The 19,472-nt window shown below is 45.3% G+C and overlaps 1 long non-coding RNA gene across 2 annotated transcripts in view; it reads right to left on the reverse strand.

The window, feature by feature from the left end:
- LOC137563751 (uncharacterized) overlaps window positions 1-19,472 on the reverse strand; it is a 68,708-nt gene that overhangs the window by 13,599 nt on the left and 35,637 nt on the right. Inside the window, exons 1-2 of one of the 2 annotated variants that reach the window (XR_011030428.1) lie at window positions 15,218-15,292; window positions 13,986-14,394 (exon numbers count right to left, since the gene is read on the reverse strand). This is a non-coding gene — a long non-coding RNA (uncharacterized lncRNA). Of the gene's footprint in view, window positions 1-13,985; window positions 14,395-15,217; window positions 15,293-19,472 lie in introns of those variants that run through there. The other variant, XR_011030427.1, reaches the window with a different exon arrangement.

The following is a 19,472-nucleotide window of genomic DNA, read 5'->3' on the forward strand; positions in this document are numbered from 1 at the left end:
GTTCAGGTCTGGAGAGATGGCAGGCCAATTGAGCACAGTAATACCATGGTCAGTAAACCATTTACCAGTGGTTTTGGCACTGTGAGCAGGTGCCAGGTCATGCTGAAAAATGAAATCTTCATCTTCATAAAGCTTTTCATTGTATGGAATGCAGTGTTCTATGGAGAGGAGGGAAGACAAATGAGAGAGTGGCACCTAGCGAGACAGGTAAATATGAGCACAATGGGCTGATTTGTCACTAAACAATTAGCAAGCCGGTATGATAGTTCTCTAAACAAGAGACAATACGGTACAGCTGGAATCAAGGTAGTCTCAGGCAAGATGGCACCAAACAATTGTCTCATCTGGCATGTTTATAAGGCTATGTGTCTGTATAAAAAAGTGCATGCATTCTTTACCTGTGCCAGGTAGAGTAGTGTCACAAGAGAATAGTGGAGTACAGTGCTATACTGGGACCAAAGGAGAACAGAAATTCAATTCTAGGAAAGAAGCTGGCTTGCTGCCCATCGCACTGCCCACAGAGTACACTACCACTGAGGGACATCAGGCTTCCTAAATGTTTTTGAGGTCACCAGGTTGCCTAGACTGCCTATACATTTTGGAGAACAGTCTGTCAGAATTTTGTCAGGGACACTTTTTATGTAAAAAGAAGTTGTGAATAAAACTTAGAATCATGTTTTTGTTTTATATTGCAGCTAATCTGTTGGAGCAGAGGGGACATTTTGACAGTAGAATGGCAGCTTCAGCCAAGATATCTCTAACAAGTGTATGAGGCTAGATAGATCAATAGGACTGCCCGGGAAATATATTTGGCAGCCTCCATATCCCTCTCACTTTAGGTTCCCTCTAAATTGTTTCTGTCCTTCCTCAGCTAACTTGTCCCATGGCACATAGGGGAAAATCTAAGGTCAGGAATAAAGCTTTTTTTCAAATATAAAAGGAAACTTTTTACTAAAATAAAGTGACTTGGTAATGCTGATGTATGCCTACTGAGTAAACTAAAGTATTATTTTTAATAACAGCTTTAATTCCATCATAGGATGACACGTAACATGTCATTCCACATGATGTTGGAATCGGTCCATAGAAACAGAGTAATTATTTTGCATCCTCCTCCATATTTGTTTTTCAAAACAATCCCATCCCATTTTTGAGAGATTTACTACAGAACAATTATGCAGAACGCACAGATGTTAGGAAGTTTCTTCCTTAATTTTCCACCATTTATAACCACAGTATTTAATTATGTCATTATGGCTTAGCAGCATGGCTCAGTTTTGCTGTTGCCAGCATTATAGTGACAGTCTGTGCGTGATGTATGCTGTGTCGAAGTACTGAAAGATTAAGGGAGAGCACAAACACTCTTACTATAGAAATAATCATTTTGTCTTCTCGTCCATCTTCACATGTGCATCTCTTGCAATGTTTAATGAATGCAGCTGGACATAACAGCACAGATATCCTCTTTCTGGGAAACAAAGGCAAAAAAAAAAAAGTGTGTGGAACACACAAGGAAAAACATGCAAAGGCACTACTGTAACAACAATTCTTGAAACACTGAGAAAAACAGTTTTATTATTTTTTTTTTTAACATTTTCTTATTTTTCTAAAACACTCAGCATAGTATGCACAGTATGGTTGGAGATCAAAAGCCATCCTGGAGTCAATGCTAAAAATTGTTACTGTTGGTAACACCTTCAGGTAACTGTAGTGCACAACTGCTCATTCCCTAAACTTTCAGCAACCATTGCTATAATCTGATACAACCCAGGTGAGTGTCACAGACTTTTGCCATTGTATTTTCAATACATCCAAGTCAATTAAACTGGCACTCAACATGCTCCTAACTCACTGCTAGGGGTGGCACATCATGTGGGAAACTTCACAGTACAGACTAAAGGGGGTATCTTACATAGCCTACAAAAGTTAGCCCCATGAGAGCTTATTTCCATTGACTGCTGGGGCTTGTCTCTGTGTTCCCATGGCCAGGACTAGTGGACCAGAGGGAAGCTCCAATGTGAATTTTACATACACTGATGCTGAGGCTTATTTATATTTACCACAGAGAGCTAACTGAATAATGTTTTGCTAAGTAATCCTATTGCTCCAGATACATTACACTTTATGATGCGAGTTCAGATGTAAACTGAGCTGCTGACATGTGGGAGGAGCTCTGTGTATACATGTAATTAAGGTGGCAGTAAAGCCGAAAAACGGCACACCCTGCACCTGCAATTCCCAGAGACGTTAGTTGTAATTTTCCCTACAGGCAATCATTGAATCGGGAATAAGATACAATTTGGCTTCCAGCTTGCAGCCAGATTACGCTGTTTTTATCTTAATTTGGGCTCCATCTTTTGATTGCGCCCAGATTGCTGACAGAGCGCCACTATAACCGTAATTCACATTACGGCCTATGCCGGCGCCAGCTGTGCCCAAATATCTGGTTCCCTTTTTACCTGAAACAGGCCTCCACTCTTGCCATCTTTCTTCAGCAGCCAAGCATGTGCTCCATCCAGGTGTCTTTAGGCCCTGCCTGTCATAAGCCCCCTGGTGGCCTGTCCGCGCAATGCCTTCCAATCGGTCTCAGCACACAGACTATGCAATCTGTGGTTGCAATCCGTGCGCAGAAACCGCTGGGATTTTGGCAGCCGACCAACTGGAAGGGAGCCTGTGAGTTACGGTAATACACTATTTCAGGGTATAACTGCCACCACCTCTGTTACCATAGGACAGAGGAACCCACTGACTGGCTGACTCTAGACCTGCAAATAAACGGTTAAACACACGCTATTTTATCTAGCTATCAACAATGGTAGCGACTCTTCAGAAGCCAGGGTAATAGGTGTAGCCGAACAAATAAATTACGTTAGCGTCGTTTATTAAAAGTGCAATATAAATAGTTAATATATACAAAAAATCATTAAAATCAACAATTATAGAAACATTAGTAGCCAGTATGAAAATAGCAAGGGAGAAAATACTTAAGTTTGTGGAAATATGTCCTTCTGTGAAAAGAAATGCAAAGTCCTTGGTTTCAGAATCATAGGCCTTTAAGCATATTTTGTAATCCAAGCAGATGTTACAGTTTCAAGATGGCTGCTGGGTGGTCCTCTGACCAGCAGCAGGTCTAGCTGTAATCCAGATGATGTTAAGACCTAGGACTAAAGTCTGCCTGCTGGCAATGTGCTTTTGAAGCTGGTTTGGGGGTGTGGCAACGCCTGCCCACTCTGAATTACCCACCAATGACAGCCCACCTCCTCCTAGGAGGTTTTTGAGCTTAAATTGTAGGAGAGAAGGGTCGTACCCCAATAACCGGACGGGGTATTGTTATGAATTTTATATTAGCACATTGGGCAGATTTTAACAAATAAAACTATATGAATTTTATAGCTGTGCTATTATACACGGTTTTCATTCAACAGACTGAAATCATAAACCACATGCATTTAAATCTATTCCTAATCGGAGCCACTTCGGCTGGCCTCCCACTGGAGAAGCTTGCCTTAGTTTTTCCTGTGATGAAAGGAACTTTTGGTGCTCAATTAGCATCTGAATGTGACCAGCTAGACAACCTTTGACATATTACACCAGGATTCTGGCTGGGATTTCACACCTCTGTGTCACTGGCCAGCAAGGAACTCTTTTGATGAAGTTAGTTTACACAAACATTAACTCCACCGGTCAACAAACATACTTCAGGAAAAGAAAAAATGTCATTCTGATCGCTGCAATGACTGCGCAAATCTAACTGGGAAGCGATCAGAAAATCGACTGTGCGAATCTTCCCGATTCGCCTGCGTTTTTCTCACAGCTGTTCCGTGACAGCCCTCCCTGGGGTGAAGGCATATAGACATGCATCCACAAGATGTGTGGCGTTGCCGCTAACCTGCGATATCGGGTCTAGTTCCCCATTGCAACAGGAAAACTCATTGGAGCCTGCGGCTCGGTTCACCTGGACAGGTCGCTGTCCGCTACCCTCAGGTTTGACCCGACATGGACCAATCTTGACAGGGCGTTTGCACCACCGCATTCGGATGTGACGTCTGCCAGGACTGCTGACAACGGGCAGTAGGTCGGGCAGGTCAACAGCCAGCCCACGTAAGGGTTCCTTGCTAAGTGGCTGTGGACCTAAGGGAACCCCTCGGGAGTCCCTGGACCTTCCCAGCTCCTGAGAGACAGCACATGCCTTGCAGTATCTGGCTACATCCCTGCTCATCCAGGGCCAATAAAACAGTTTTTGAATACAGGCAAGTGTCTTGCGGACCCCCAAGTGTCTGGTCAGAGGGCTGTCATGTGCGGAGTGCAGCACATGGCCCCTGAATGCACTCGGTACCACAAGCCACTTGGTATTCGCCTGCGGCTTACCTGTAGTGGGCTGCACAGTCTCCCTCCTTCCCAGTACACATTGAAAGCGGCCCCGTCTGCGAGGGGTTCAGAGGCTTGCTGCCTAAGCGTCTCCAGGCTTGGGTCACTTTGTAGCGCTGCTGTGAATGCAGCACTGTCAGTTTCAGCCAGCTGGCTCATGTCACAGGAAGTCAGCGGCTGAAAGTTCTCCCTTCTGGGGTCAGCACTGAACGAAGAGTCCGGCATTGAGCCCACAACTCTTGCAGCACTTTCAGTTTCAGCCAGCTGGCTCATGTCACATGAGGCCAGCAGATGAAAGTTGTCACCGCTGAGGTCAGCACTGAACGAGGAGTTGGGTACTGAGCCCACAACCCTGGCAGCACTCTAGGTGACTGCTAGTATAGGCACAGCATTAGCATTACAATAATTGACATTCTTCACATCATTCACACATGCATTAATGACAGTGACAGGTACAGGAACATTTTCATCACAGACAGTTTGTACATTAACCTGCTGGGCGTTCTGATTCTGCGCATGATTTTTAATACCTAATTTTTCTTTTTAAAGCATTGAACAGTGATGCTTTATTTAAATAAGATTTTTATACCTAATTTTTTTTTAATCATGTAGCTAGCCTAGCGCTAGCTACATGATACCCCCCTCCCTGCCAATTTCCACCAACCCTTCCGATCGCCGCCGGCGCCTATGCCCGTCAGGAAATCCTGTTCTGAACGGGAATTCCTTCAGGGCTTTCCCCTTCGCCATGGCGACGAACGTAATGACGTCATCGAGGGAGTCCCGATCCACCCCTCAGCGCTGCCTGGAACTGATTGGCCAGGCTGCACACGGGGTCTGGGGGGGGCCCTATTACGCGGCGCCGGATCGGAGAAACACGCAGCTAGCAAAGTGCTAGCTGCGTGTTTCAAAAAAAATTATTCAAATCGGCCCAGCAGGGCCTGAGCAGTGGGCCTCTGGACGAGCCTAGCTTGTCCAGAACACTAGGGAGGTTAAACACAGGTACCTTTGACTCAGGTACTATTGAATCCGGTACCCTTGAACTGGGCACATTCAACCAACCCCCCCCCCCCGCCCTGGTGCTCCCTCCAGTGTGTAAAGTACCTGGTGGTGGGCGGAGACTCTGTCTCCTTCCGTGAGCATTGAGGCGGTTGCGGCAGATTCGTAATAGGACACAAGCTTGCCCAAATCAGTTCCCAACAACACAGGGACCGGGAGATCATCCACAACCTCAACAACCCTTTCTTGAGCCCCCACCCCCCAGTCAAGCTTCACTCTCGCTTGGGCTATGTGTAAAAGTGTGCCCTCTACTCCAGTAAGGGCAAGGGATCGGCTGGAGCTGATGCTCTCCTTTGGAACAAGGTGAGAGTGAACTAACGTGATGTCTGCTCTGGTGTCTCGGAATCCGGTGACAATTTTGTCGTTCACTCTAACAGGCTGCTGCTGGTCGGTTCGGTCGCAGATTTCCTTTCTGAGGGCAAACAAAACAAAATCTGATGATCCAGATGATGTTAAGACGTAGGACTAAAGTCTGCCAAAGACAGCCCACCTCCTCCTAGGAGGATTTTGAGCTTAAATTGTAAAACACTGTAACTCATAAATGATACATGTCATATTTGGGTGGATAGCAGATTCATAATTGTCAGAAAATACCGATTAATATGACACCTAGCATGAGTGTGCTAGGCTGTCCTGTCCCCGAGAAGGGTCGTACCCCAATAACCGGACGGGTTATTGTTATGAATTTTATATCAGCACATTGGGCAGATTTTAACAAATAAGACTATATGAATTTTATAGCTGTGCTATACACGGTTTTCATTCAACAGACTGAAATCATAAACCACATGCATTTAAATCTATTCCTAATCGGAGCCACTTCGGCTGGCCTCCCACTGGAGAAGCTTGCCTTAGTTTTTCCTGTGATGAAAGGAACTTTTGGTGCTCAATTAGCATCTGAATGTGACCAGCTAGACAACCTTTGACATATTACACCAGGATTCTGGCTAGGGTTTCACACCTCTGTGTCACTGGCCAGCAAGGAACTCTTTTGATGAAGTTAATTTACACAAACATTAACTCCACTGGTCAACAAACATACTTCGGGAAAAGAAAAAATGTCATTCTGATCTCTGCAATGACTGCGCAAATCTAACCGGGAAGCGATCAGAAAATCGACTATGCAAATCTTCCCAATTCGCCTGCGTTTTTCTTACAGCTGTTCCGTGACACTGCCCACCCCATTTGTTACCAAGCCCTTTCCTACATAATTGCTCCCCATCTTGTGCAATGGAGCAAAAGAAGAGTGGGAGTGTCCCAAAAGCTGGACAGACCATGCACTTTTTAGTATTTCAGAGACCTGAAAACAGTGCAACACTGACAGGCAGGCTACTGCAACATAGCTTTACTGTGCAAAAACATGGTCAAAGGACTTAAAACAAAATCAATACAATATGACATCCATTTGCAGCTCCATCAATCTACATCATCTCTGTAGATAAAAGCACATCTCTTCTTCCATCATCCCCTTTTACTTGTTTCCTTTGACCTCATTACCTGCTCTAAACCCAATCATCTATTCTGGCTTTTGCACTGTAACGATCGGTGTCAGCACACAGAGAGAATCTGATTATTGGTGATCTGCAGTATCACCAACAATACAGATATATGCCCGATTATTGATGATCTGCAGAATCACCAATAATACAGATATATAACTAACCTCTGGACACCTGATAAAGTGTAAGTGTTTTGGTGCAACAGTAGGCTGTCTCCCATGGGGGCGGGAGACGCAGATAACAATGAGCATGGACCACCTGAGGAGCAGGTGGCCCTTGGCTGTGTGAGGACTATCTCCTAGGAAAGGGGATAGAGATCACCTAAAAGCCAGTGATTCCCTGCAATACCGGGAATCGGACTATACTGCAGCCAAAGGACTCCTAAAGGAATAGGGCCCTTGGCTGTACTGCAGAGAGGCCTCTCTGAGGAGCAGGAGGTCCCTGCATTTAACAGACACTAGATGGAATAATGTCACGGGTAGTACAGACAGGCTGAACACTCGAGGGATGAGTGACAGCCCGAGGGGTCGGGCAGGCCCGGTCGGCAACACCCGAGCAAATGGTAATAACAGATACAAAGCACAATCCTAGTCTGGGGTGTGAGGTCTCGACACCCAGGAACTAGTCTATAGAATAACACAGTAATAGCACAGTGTTCCTAAGCTTGAGTGTGTGGTCCTTGGTCACAACACCCTGGAACTGGTCAAAAGTATAACACAGCAATGGCATAGTATCCCTAAGCTTGGGTGTGAGGTCCGTGGTCACAACACCCTGGAACTGGTCTAAAGTATAACACAAACGTAATCTGGCTAAGTGTGAATTCCCAGGTCCTCCTGGTTCTAACACACTGTGGGATCTGACTGGTCTGAGTGCTCACACGTTACTATTCGCAACGGCAGACAACCAGCAACTGACAAGCAAGATCTATATATACTTGCAGTGCTGTGCAGCCCCGCCCGAGCCACTCAGCCAATCCAGAGTCCAGCTGGGATCAGCTGATCGGCCTGATCAGCTGATTCCCCTTCTGCTGGTATAAATGTCCTGTCGCCTGGCGCGCGCACGCGTAGCTATCCATCTGTGTGCACTAGAAGGTCCAGCCAAGCCAGACGCGTGTCGCTGCACGGAAACCGTCGGTCTGAACGCTGAGATAGCCGCCCCGTCACGAGACCACGCGGCGGCATCTCCACTGTTCATTATATGCACTGCCAGAACTTCTTTTTTTTTACCTCTCCCTCTCATCTGGGTGTCTCTCCATCTGTCGGCTAGTTTGAAAGTCTTAAGGTGCCCATACACTTAAACGTTTTCCCGCCGATAGACAGCAGATTCGATCACTGTGATCATATCTGCTGTGAAATCGATGCGCAAACGCTGACCGAACGACCGATTTCCATCCGAAATCGATCATTCCCGTTGATCTGTCTGTGCAGATTTCGCTCAATCGCCGGCCGGTCGGGAGTGCGTCGATAGCGGCATTCGATTGTCCGACGTTAGCGGCAATAAATTACCTGTTCCGCCGGCGTGTCCCCACTCTCCCCGCTGTTTCTTCTCCGTGCTGGGATCCGACTGGCTTCACTCCTTCCTGTCCCGACAGGAAGTTTAAACAGTAGAGCCCCCTTTACTGTTTAAACTTCCCACGATAGGAAGTAAAGTGAAGCTGGAGCCCAGAGCGGAGATGGGACAGCGGAGACCGGGGGGACTCGCACCGGCCAGATCAGGTAATGTATGCAGGGGGCGGCGGCACCGGCAGCTCCACAGATTGTGAATCGGTTTCATAGTGAAATCGATTCAAAATCTGTTTGCAGTGTAGGGAGCCAATAGATCCCTCTTTGATCAGATTCGATCACAAAGGGATCTATCTGCTGGTTGATCTGGTGGCAATCGACCAGTGTATGGCTGCCTTTAGGCTAGGTTCACAGTAGGAGCTGTATTGCATTCCCTGTAAAAACAGGAAAGCAACTAACACAAAAGTCACAACAAACACATTATACAGCAACTCACTACATTGGGTACTCTTGTCCGCTGGAACAGATTGCACCAGATGCACTCTGGATGCTAGATAGACTTACTATAGCAATGCGACTTTCTGCATTAAAATGCACTGAGCACCTATCACACTTTTTTTTTCTAACTAAACCTCCCCATGAGGGAGGTTCATACCCCAGTATGCCATTGGGGGAGCTGCAGGGTTAGTGGGTGCATCATTGTTCACCTACGGGGGTTGCTCCTGTAGCCCCCACGCCCATGTGGATTGTGCCATCACTGTCCGCAGCTGCCACAGTTTCATTGTAAAGAAAAAGTGTAGTGAGTGTCCTTTAAGATGCCTCAATAAAGTTGCACCGCAACATCCCACTGTGAACACAGCCTTAGGGATAAAGTAATTGTTGATAAAATAGGGGCATAGCTAAAATTTCAAAACCAAGCTGCCTGATAATTGAAAAATCACACAGCATACTGAAGACTGCAGAGAGCAAGAAATAACGAATATGTTTCAAACCAGAAATGTGTGCTAAGTCATAACTACTGAAAAATAGTGCTCCATTCCCTCCTCTTCCTTCTGCTGTGTGGGTGGTCATCAGAGCAGTGCATTTTGTAAATATTTGATTGTATTGTTATTTTGTAGCAGCTATGACTAAGCACACATTTGTAGTCAGAAATAAATTAGCTATTTTTTGTTCTGTTTTTAATAAACAATGTGATTTTACCATTATCAGTTAGCTTGGTTGCGTACAACAACTGTGTCTCAGCAGTTTACTCACCTAAATGGTGTATGCCTACGTGAATACTTGGGACACAAACACATGGTTTATTGGTCCCTTTTTCACAAGTTCCAAAGCTATTGCTGTTTCCTGGGTTTTAAATGACTTTAATACAGAATTAAAATCCAGAATCTATGTCAGTAACCTTACCATATTCCACCTGCTGGAGGGCACCAGATGTCCACCACAGGTTATAAGAATACTGCCACCAGCAGGTGAAAGGAATGTCTAATTATCCAAACCATCATCCTCTCTCCCTCATTTGTATTTCTTCTTTACTGTAATATTTTGCTTGATTGAAAAACAAGATCAAGCACCCCCAGTACTCATCACATATCCACAACTGATGGCCATGAAATTGACTAATTACCGCTGCCATCACAAGACATGCACAAACTCCTAGCAGTCTAGGCCTAAGCTGCAGCCTCAAGGCCCCTTTTACACTTGCATTGGAAACCTGTGTTACGTTACCCTGTAACATGTTTAGAATTCCTGCTTTGCCGACTGATTTGCAATACTTCCACTGCACCGCCGCGGGAGTTCAACAGTAATGTGCTGCTGACTTTGTGGCAGCTGGACAGTGGATCAAGCACTTGCGACATGATGCAGTAAGTGTGCTAGGTCCCATTGTCTTGCATTGGCCCATTGGCAAGGCAATGGGGCCTAGCACATGGTGCCTGATCCACCATCGAGCTGCCACAAAGTCAACAGCATGTTACCGTCTGACTTCCGCGGTGACATAGAGGAAGTACTGCAAGTCAATGGGCAACGCAGGAATTTTAAACATGTTTGCGGCGGCAGAGTGGCGCAAATGTATGGAATGCCGGGAATACGACAGGGAAACCCAGGAATCCCAGTGACATACTTCCTGTCTAGAAGCACATGACAGATTACAGAGGGCACCTGAGGGACGAAGCAGACGCACTAAAAGAAACTCAGCTGATCGTATCCCCTTTGTCACGAGATACAGTACGCAGTCTGAAGATATAGCTAAAATAATCAGGAAACATTGGTATTTGTTGGCCGACAGTTTTCCTGAAATATCTCATTTTCAGCATTCCCCATTAATATCTTACAAAAGAGCAACAAATCTGAGAGACCGGTTGGTACATGCTGATATGGGCAATGCTGAATTGGGTGAATCTGATACTAAACGTAAAGGCACGTTCCCATGCCTCAACTGCGTACACTGTGACTCAGTGACCAAGGGAGATTACATCAGTCATCCACATACTGGAAAAAAATTTAAGATCAATGGCTATTATACCTGTGATACAGCTTATGTAATTTATGCCCTTAAATGTCCATGTGGACTCTTATATGTGGGCCAGACCACACAAAAATTCAAAAAAAGATCGTCTTCACACAAACATGCTATCAGAGAGAAATTAGTAGATCAGGCTGTCCCTTATCATTTTGTGAGAGCCCGTCATCATGTTAGCCAGCTTAGGTTTCAGATAATAGAACAAATACAGCCATTGAGGAGGGGCGGGGATAGGGAGAGGAGGCTACTGTGGAGGGAGGCCTATTGGATCAAGAGGCTGGACACCATGGAGCCCAGGGGCCTAAATAGAGAACTTGACTTGTCACCGTTTGTTTGAATTGCTCCTCCCCTCCATGCTGTCCAGCCTCCGCGTTTTGTTTTGTTTTTTGTATTTTAAATTTTTTGTATTTTGAATTTTGTATTTTGAACACTTGTCATATCATTATTTTTTGTTTTTGATCCCTGGGTCTCCTGATATACCGCCTCCTCTCCATTTCCCCCTTCCCGCTCCTTGTTCTTCAGTCCCTTCTATATCCACTGTTTCCCGCTTTTCCGTCCATCTCTCTCTTTTTTATCTTCTCAGATGTTGGGAAGCATATATCATTGTCTATATTTTAGCAGCACCTTCTGTTATCCTACAGCAAGCTACTGTGAGTCCTTATTGTAGATTGACATGCTGTGTTAGGAGCGGTGTCGTTGCTAAGCAACAGACACACGCTCTGCTCTCCTGAAGGGGGCGGACACATTGGCTCTCTATTGACATCTATAGTGGTACGCAAGCGGAGACTCTTCCGTTTGCGTCACTAGTTGCTGGGCAGAAGGGGAGCGGGCAGTTAGTTCCGCCCTCTCCCCCACGTTGTGCGAATGGTTTCCCATCAGGTCCGCCGGGGGCGTGGCCTGGTGGTGACGGACTTCCGCATACTAGCCCAGCATGGAGCAGCCGTCTGCCGCAATCAGGATAAGCGTTGTGAGGAGGAGGCTGGAACTCCATTTCAAACGAACCTATCAGGTAAGCAGCACTATAGTTCTCTATCAGGTCCACTAGGTAGGACCTGATATCATTGGTTAACGCTGACGTTTAGTAACGCTGATTGGCTGCCTTTGACCATGTTGTGGGTATATATAAGACTGTTTGTTCAGTATACTTTTTATCATGCATAGCTTAGCTTGAGAAAGAGGCAGTCTGCCTCGAAACGTCGCACTTTGGCTGTATGCATGTTTTATTCTGATTAAAGAGCATAAATATATTTGATGGTGCCGGCTCATCTCCTTTCCTGCAACTAAGATTCTGGAGTGTTGTCAGAACAGCCAAGGCACATCACTACTGATACTTCAAGGGGAAGTGCTCCACCGACTCACTAGCAAAAAGTATGACCCTGTCAGCGCACTCTGCCAGAGGGTCATATGATTGAAGTTTTGTGTGTTGTGGTGCGATGGGTCAGGGCATCTCACCACAAACGCACACAGGTGTAAAACTGGCCTCAAACCCCTTGATGAGGAAGAATTTCAGCATCACGTTCTGTTAAACGCAGTGGAAAAGAAAGTGATCTGCATACGGTCAATAAGTATACATAGGCAGCGCTCCACTTTTTAGTGCAACTCAAGGGAACCCCTCAAGGGGCCGCACTCACCCAAAGGTTGTGACCACTGTTAGATTGGTCTCAAATCGCTTGCAACTCTCCTCCTGGCCGACTGCCCGATTCCTGTTGTGCTGTGGTCCTGCTGAGAGCCTTATTCCACTCCTGTCATGCGGATATCAGTGTTCCTCAGGAAGGGAAAAGACCTCACATAGCGTAATTCCGTAAAGGTTAAAACAATAGCTTTATTTAAAACTAGTTACTCACAAACATCTCATGTTACAGCGCATTGAGTAATAACGGGCTCTCCCCCCGTGCCTCTCCGACTCATCCTCCCCTGATGAGTCGCGCAAACGTGACGAAACGCGTAGGGTGGAGCTAGCAAGACGAGCAGGAAGCACCGCAGCGGAGATACCGGCGAACCCAGCGAGCCTATCCGGAGAGGCACGGGGGAGAGCCCGTTATTACTCAATGCGCTGTAACATGAGATGTTTGTGAGTAACTAGTTTTAAATAAAGCTATTGTTTTAACCTTTACGGAATTACGCTATGTGAGGTCTTTTCCCTTCCTGAGGAACACTGATATCCCCATGACAGGAGTGGAATAAGGCTCTCAGCAGGACCACAGCACAACAGGAATCGGGCAGTCGGCCAGGAGGAGAGTTGCAAGCGATTTGAGACCAATCTAACAGTGGTCACAACCTTTGGGTGAGTGCGGCCCCTTGAGGGGTTCCCTTGAGTTGCACTAAAAAGTGGAGCGCTGCCTATGTATACTTATTGACTGTCTTAAAGGGGTATCTGCTGACCCACAATAGAGCGCATACACCTGCAAGGTTTTACTCTGGATAGAGTGGACATTGTTTTTCCTTGTTGTCGTTTTTGTCTTCTTGTATTTGATACTGGTACAACGGTATCTGGACTTTAGGACATTTCCTGTATATTAATTATTTTGAGCGCTGGACTTTACAAACGATCTGCATACGGGTTTGATACAAAAAGCTTACTTATTTTTCCCCTTAAAGGAAACCAGAGAGTGAGACGTTAACTTCTAAAGATTTGATACATACCCGGGGCTTCCTCCAGCCCCATAAGCACATCTGAATTCCACGCCGTCCTCCCGTGGTCTGCCGTTTAGCCCTGGTAACAGACTCAATCACTTCTGTCCGGGTCTATAGCGCATGCACTGGAGGTCCGCGCATGCGCAAAAGACCCAGACTGGACCCAAGTGAGCCTGTTACCGGAGCTATTCGCGGCTGAACAGCAGACCACGGGGGGACGGCTTGGTATTCAGACATGCTTATGGGGCTGGAGGAAGCCGCGGGTAAGTTAACGTATCTGGTACACTTTAATGGTAAAGAGAGCTAATGCATGAGATTAAAAAAAGTATGGAGAGATAATGCATGATAAACAGATAAGCAGAGATAAATCATGAGTTATGTCAAATATGGAGAGATAAAATCGAAAACCTTGCGCTCCTTTCCTGAAGAAATCCGTGCTTTCCAAATGATCCTTTTCTCCTTGGTCTCTATGCACTGAGCTGCTCCACATATGTTGGACAAAGAGGAACTTATTCTAGAAAAAAGGAAGCGCTCTATCGTGCATTACCCAAGGATATGTTTAATCGCAATATAAGATTATACTCACAAGATGTAAATGGTTAAAAACGCTCATCAGCGGTACAGTCCACCGCTACACTCTCAGGCAGATGGGCAACAACGCGCTGTGGCCGGCAGCGCGTTCTCCGATGCTCGGGGAAGCCGTCTCGTTGTGGGAGTGGGCGTGGCTGTAGGTTCAGCGTGCGTATGGCGTCATTACGCGTTTCAGAGATGCACGATAGAGCGCTTGGGTAATTCACGATAGAGCGCTTCCTTTTTTCTAGAATATGGAGAGATAAACCATGTGTTAAGTCAGGTAAAGGTAACCTGAAGTGAGGCGTATATGGAGGCTGCCATATTTATTTCCTTTTAAGCAATACCAGTTGCCTGGTAGCCCTGCTGATGTATTTGGCTGCAGTAGTGCCTGAATCACACCAGCAAAAAGCATGCAGCTGAACTTATCAGAATTGACAAAAAGTCAGACACACCTGATCTGCTGCATGCTTGTTCAGGGTCTATGGCTAAAAGTATTAGAGGAAGAGGGTCAGCAGGCTAAAAATGGCAGCCTCCATATACCTCTCACTTCAAGTTCCCTTTAAGGAGATATAAATCATGAGTTAAGTCACTTAAGGAGATAAATCATGAGTTAAGTTAGATAGGGAGAGAGAAGTCATAAGGAGATAAGTTGTGACTTAATACATAAGGTGAGGTAGTTCAACAGAAAAGTTTTGTAAATCAGTCCCCATGCTTTTTTTCTCCCCACTGCCAAGTTGTGATCCGCATTACCTTTTCATTTATTCTACTGTAAAAAAACATAATAAAAGTATAGTAAAATCAACTCTCTCAAATGGCAACATAATGTACACACATTGCACGGTTACAATAATACTTGTTCCAGTTGTCCATTTACTTCATTTTGCGATCCCTGCAGCTGAATGTGTTATCAGAATATATGTTGCCGTAGACAGCTAATATACACTATTATTATACAGTAATGCTATTTTCTTCCTGTGTGGCAAGATAATCTTTTTTGGGATAACACGAAACATATCTATAAAACTAGTAGAAACATGAAATTTAAGAACAAAAGTCTTAAAATTTACCATAAAGAGATAACAGTGGTAAAATGCTAATTCGTTCTTCATTATCACTGATTCTGTTTCCACTTATGCCTAACTCTCTGCTTTCATCGTTGCCTGGCAACCTTAGCTACAATGAACAAGAAAAGCAGGAGGGCGACACAGATCAAAGTCAATTCTAACCTTTCCAGTATATTGGTGTACTGTATACCTTATGCATTAGAACTCCACCAAGTGGATAAAGAAATAAATGCACCTTCAAGTTCTTAATAGTTTTATTTAGTTTTGCTGAGAAATTAATACATTTCTTTACTTACTTTTAGCTTCATTTATCCTTGGCTACAAAACTAGGGAGTATAAAATCTACTTGCCCCTATGTGGCACTAGTAAATCTAAATTATTCATAATGGTACTCCATTCATTTTTGAGGAGCTGAGAAGTATGAGAACAGTCTAAACACCTGTAGCCATCTATTTAATTTTATATTTTTATCTTTCAGATACCAGGGCAAATGGACAAGTCGTAGAGCTAACATACAAGCATATTGGTAATGGAGGAAAAAACATCACCTTTTTTTGTTCTCTTATCTTTTAAAATCTGATTGTCACTTTTCAAATGCCACATTTATGAATAGATTGTGAGGGTTATTAACATGGTAATCAGAGGTCCCATAGCCATACCATGATTATCCTCTCTGGTGATCTCCAACTCTGGTTGCTCCTGTTAATCTAGTTTTCTTGGCAGAAGTTAACTGGAGTGGGCTGCCAGTACCTTCTCCAGTGGATCGTATTGTCTACTACTGAGAAAGCTAGTACTGAGCGTTCCCTGGAAGGCTAGAAAATCAGTCAATACAAAGAAATAAGGCCAGAGTGTTCACTAGAAGGGCTGATACTACTATTTAAACACAAATACTCTTCTTGTAATAAAAAATAAAAAATCTTGAAGCGGAATATAACCCTGCATTTCAACTTTGCTCTAAAACATTATTTACAGTATATTATATGCAACCAGCATTTTTTTTTACTAGACCAGCATTGGAAGGGTTACACAGGGCTTTAAAGTTCCTGGAGATTTCTGCAGACGCATCCGAAGCTGAAATAGATACATTTTGTTTACATAAATGTATCTAAGTGTTGAATGTGACTCATCTCTCTGACTGAGAAGGAGTTGGAGGACAGCCAAAGAGTGTGTAACATTTATCAATAGATACATGTAACTAAATAGAATGTATCTATCTGAACTTCTGCATATCTCTCCACAGACCTTTAAACCTCTGTGTTTAACCCTCCCAATGCTGGTCTAGTAAAAAAAATATGCTTTTTGCATATAATATGCTGTAAATAATATTTTAGAGCACAGTTGAAATGCAGGGTTATATTCCGCTTTAAATACTTTGGACACATGGGCCGATATGCAATTAACTTTTTCAACGGAGTTATCTCCTAGGACAGTGCTGTCCAACTTCACGGGCATGGAGGGCCATTTTTTTTTCAGACCCCATGGTGGAGGCCCCCCCCCCCCCCCCGTAAAAAAAATGCAATTAAAGGACAAATAGATTGGCAGCACTTTCCACTTTCCACAAAATGCAATGCAAGATTTCGGTGAAGTTGTGTGGCGCGCGCAGTGTGGCGAAAAACTTGAGGGTTCTGTTGTGCGTATAGCGGCGCGAGCAGCGCGTCGCGCCGAAAAATGGGTGTGGCCATGGACCAGAATGTGGGTGTAGCCACGGGTGGAGACAAATTTACATGAACTTAGCAATGTGGGACATTAGATTAGGACAGTGGTGGTGAACCTTTTGGAGGCCGAGTGCCCAAACTGCAACCCAAAAGTCACTTTATCGCAAAGCGGCAACAGCAATTTAAACTACATACAAACGTTTTAACTCATACATGAACATTATGGAAAATCCAAGTTGAAAATAAACTGTGAAGATAAACAATTTCATCCATCCTACTCCTGAAAAATGTATTCTTTTTTTTTTTACAACCTCCCAGTTTTAAAAAGCTAAAAAGTAGGTTTAATGCTATTGTCTCATATGATGATGATTCAGCTTTTCCCATAGTCTCGCAGTAAGCAATCATGTGACCCCCAACAAGACAAATTCAGCAATCATGAGACCCCCAACAAATTATGAGGCCCCCAACAAGACACATTCAGCAATCATGATGCCCCCCAAAAAGACAAATTTAGCAATCATGAGGCCCTCAACAAATCATGAGGCTCCCAACAAGACACATTCAGCAATCATGATGCCCCCAACAAATCATGAGGCCCCCAACAAGACAAATTCAGCAATCGTGATGCCCCCAACAAATCATGAGGCCCCCAACAAGACAAATTCAGCAATCATGAGGCCCCAACACGACAAATTCAGCAGTCATCAGGCACATAAATAGACACCTCTCACCTGGCTTCTAAATTCTCCTCTACCGGCTGCTGTGCCTGGCTGGCCTGGCAATACTGTTTTTGGCCGGATTGGGGATGATGTGTGGGCTGTGGCCGGGCTGGCGGTGATGCTGTGGTGTGGCCGGATGAGGTAGTGACAGGTGCCCCCCAGTTGAGATAGTGACAGGTGCCTCCCCAGTTAGTGACAGGTGTCCCCCCAGCTGAGGTAGTGACAGGTGCCCCCCCAGTTAGATAGTCACAGGTGTCCTTCCCCCCCCAGCTGAGGTAGTGACAGGTGCCCCCCCCCCCCCCAGTTAGTGACAGGTGTCCCTCCCCCCCCAGCTGAGGTAGTGACAGGTGCCCCCCCCCCAGGTTAGATAGTGACAGGTGCCCCCCCCAGGTTAGATAGTGACAGGCACCCCCCCAGACAGTGACAGGCACCCCCCGGTTAGATAGTGACAGGTGCCCCCCCAGGTTAGATAGTGACCGGTGCCCCCCCAGGTTAGATAGTGACCGGTGCCCCCCCCCCAGGTTAGATAGTGACAGGTGCCCCCCCAGGTTAGATAGTGACAGGTGCCCCTCCAGTTAGACAGTGACAGGTGCCCCTCCAGTTAGACAGTGACAGGTGCCCCCAGGTTAGATTGTGACAGGTGTCCAGAGCCTCCAACCATCCAAACCCCCGTTACCTCTGCCGTGCGCTGCCCGGCCGCCAATGCCTTCTCCTGTATTCCCGCTGGGCTGCCGCTGCCTGCCTCACAGCTCAGACCTCACAGATCGCGGCGACTGAAGCAAGGAGAACGCGCATAGCACCCGCGCGGAGGAACTTCACATGCGGAAGTGACTAATGATGTCACTTCCGCATGTGACGTACTCCATGTATGCAGGTACCGTGCACACTCTCCTTGCTTCAGTCGCCGTGATTTGTGAGGTCTGAGCAGTGAGCTGTGAGGCAGCGGGGACACAGGAGAGGCCACACAAGAGAGAGCAGGCATGGCGCCCATAGCGCACGCCATGCCTGCATCTCGGGGAGACGAGCGGGCTGCAACAGGAGGCCTGGCGGTCCGGATGCGGCCCGCGGGCCACCAGTTGGACAGCGCTGTCCTAGGAGATAATTTTCACCTTCTCTTTAAACTGACTTTTCAGCATTTTTAATTGCAAAAAGTAACCAAAAGTTGGTGAAAAAGTGCTATCAAATTTATTTTAAATATTTTCTTGCTTGCTGGTGGCTTAAAAGGCATTTTATGACAAGTTATAAAATAATCACCTAGGAAAAAACTAAGGAGAAAATGTGATTTGTATATGGAAAATAATGAGGCCATATTCTTTAGAGAAATCATTGATGCTTGAAAACAAAGAGGAAGAAGAGGACAACAGAGGCCAAGATGGTCATATGTGAAGCTATGAATATGCCTATGCAACAGCTGAACAAATCAGTCACCAACAGACACTTCTGATGTGCAAAAGTACACATACCAGTAGTCACAAAGAGTCGGAGATGACTCAATGAATGAGGAGGAGGTCACAAACTGTGCACAATAGGTCTAGCTACAAAAACAACTGGCACATGCACACGTTACCATTTTATTCTGGCTACACAGCACTACTTGTAAAGTGATGATCTGTGGCAAAAGTGATAAACAGGATGTTTGAAGAAAATGCCACTATTCTCCATGTCCCTTCAACTCATTCTATAGGCTGATATCCCTTTCAAACATATGGCTAGCTTCACTGCTGATTGACAAGTGTCAACCAGTACTCCTAAAGTCCCTTTCTAAGTTTGATGTCCCCATCTGTATCCTGTTAATTTTGTATAGTACTATTGGTACGGGTAAGATGCATGACTTTTCATTTTTTTACATTGGATTTTCTTCCTTGAGCCAGGGTATCATTTCCA

This window comes from Hyperolius riggenbachi, chromosome 3, assembly GCF_040937935.1.
Source record: "Hyperolius riggenbachi isolate aHypRig1 chromosome 3, aHypRig1.pri, whole genome shotgun sequence".
In the NCBI taxonomy this organism is placed as follows: domain Eukaryota; kingdom Metazoa; phylum Chordata; class Amphibia; order Anura; family Hyperoliidae; genus Hyperolius; species Hyperolius riggenbachi.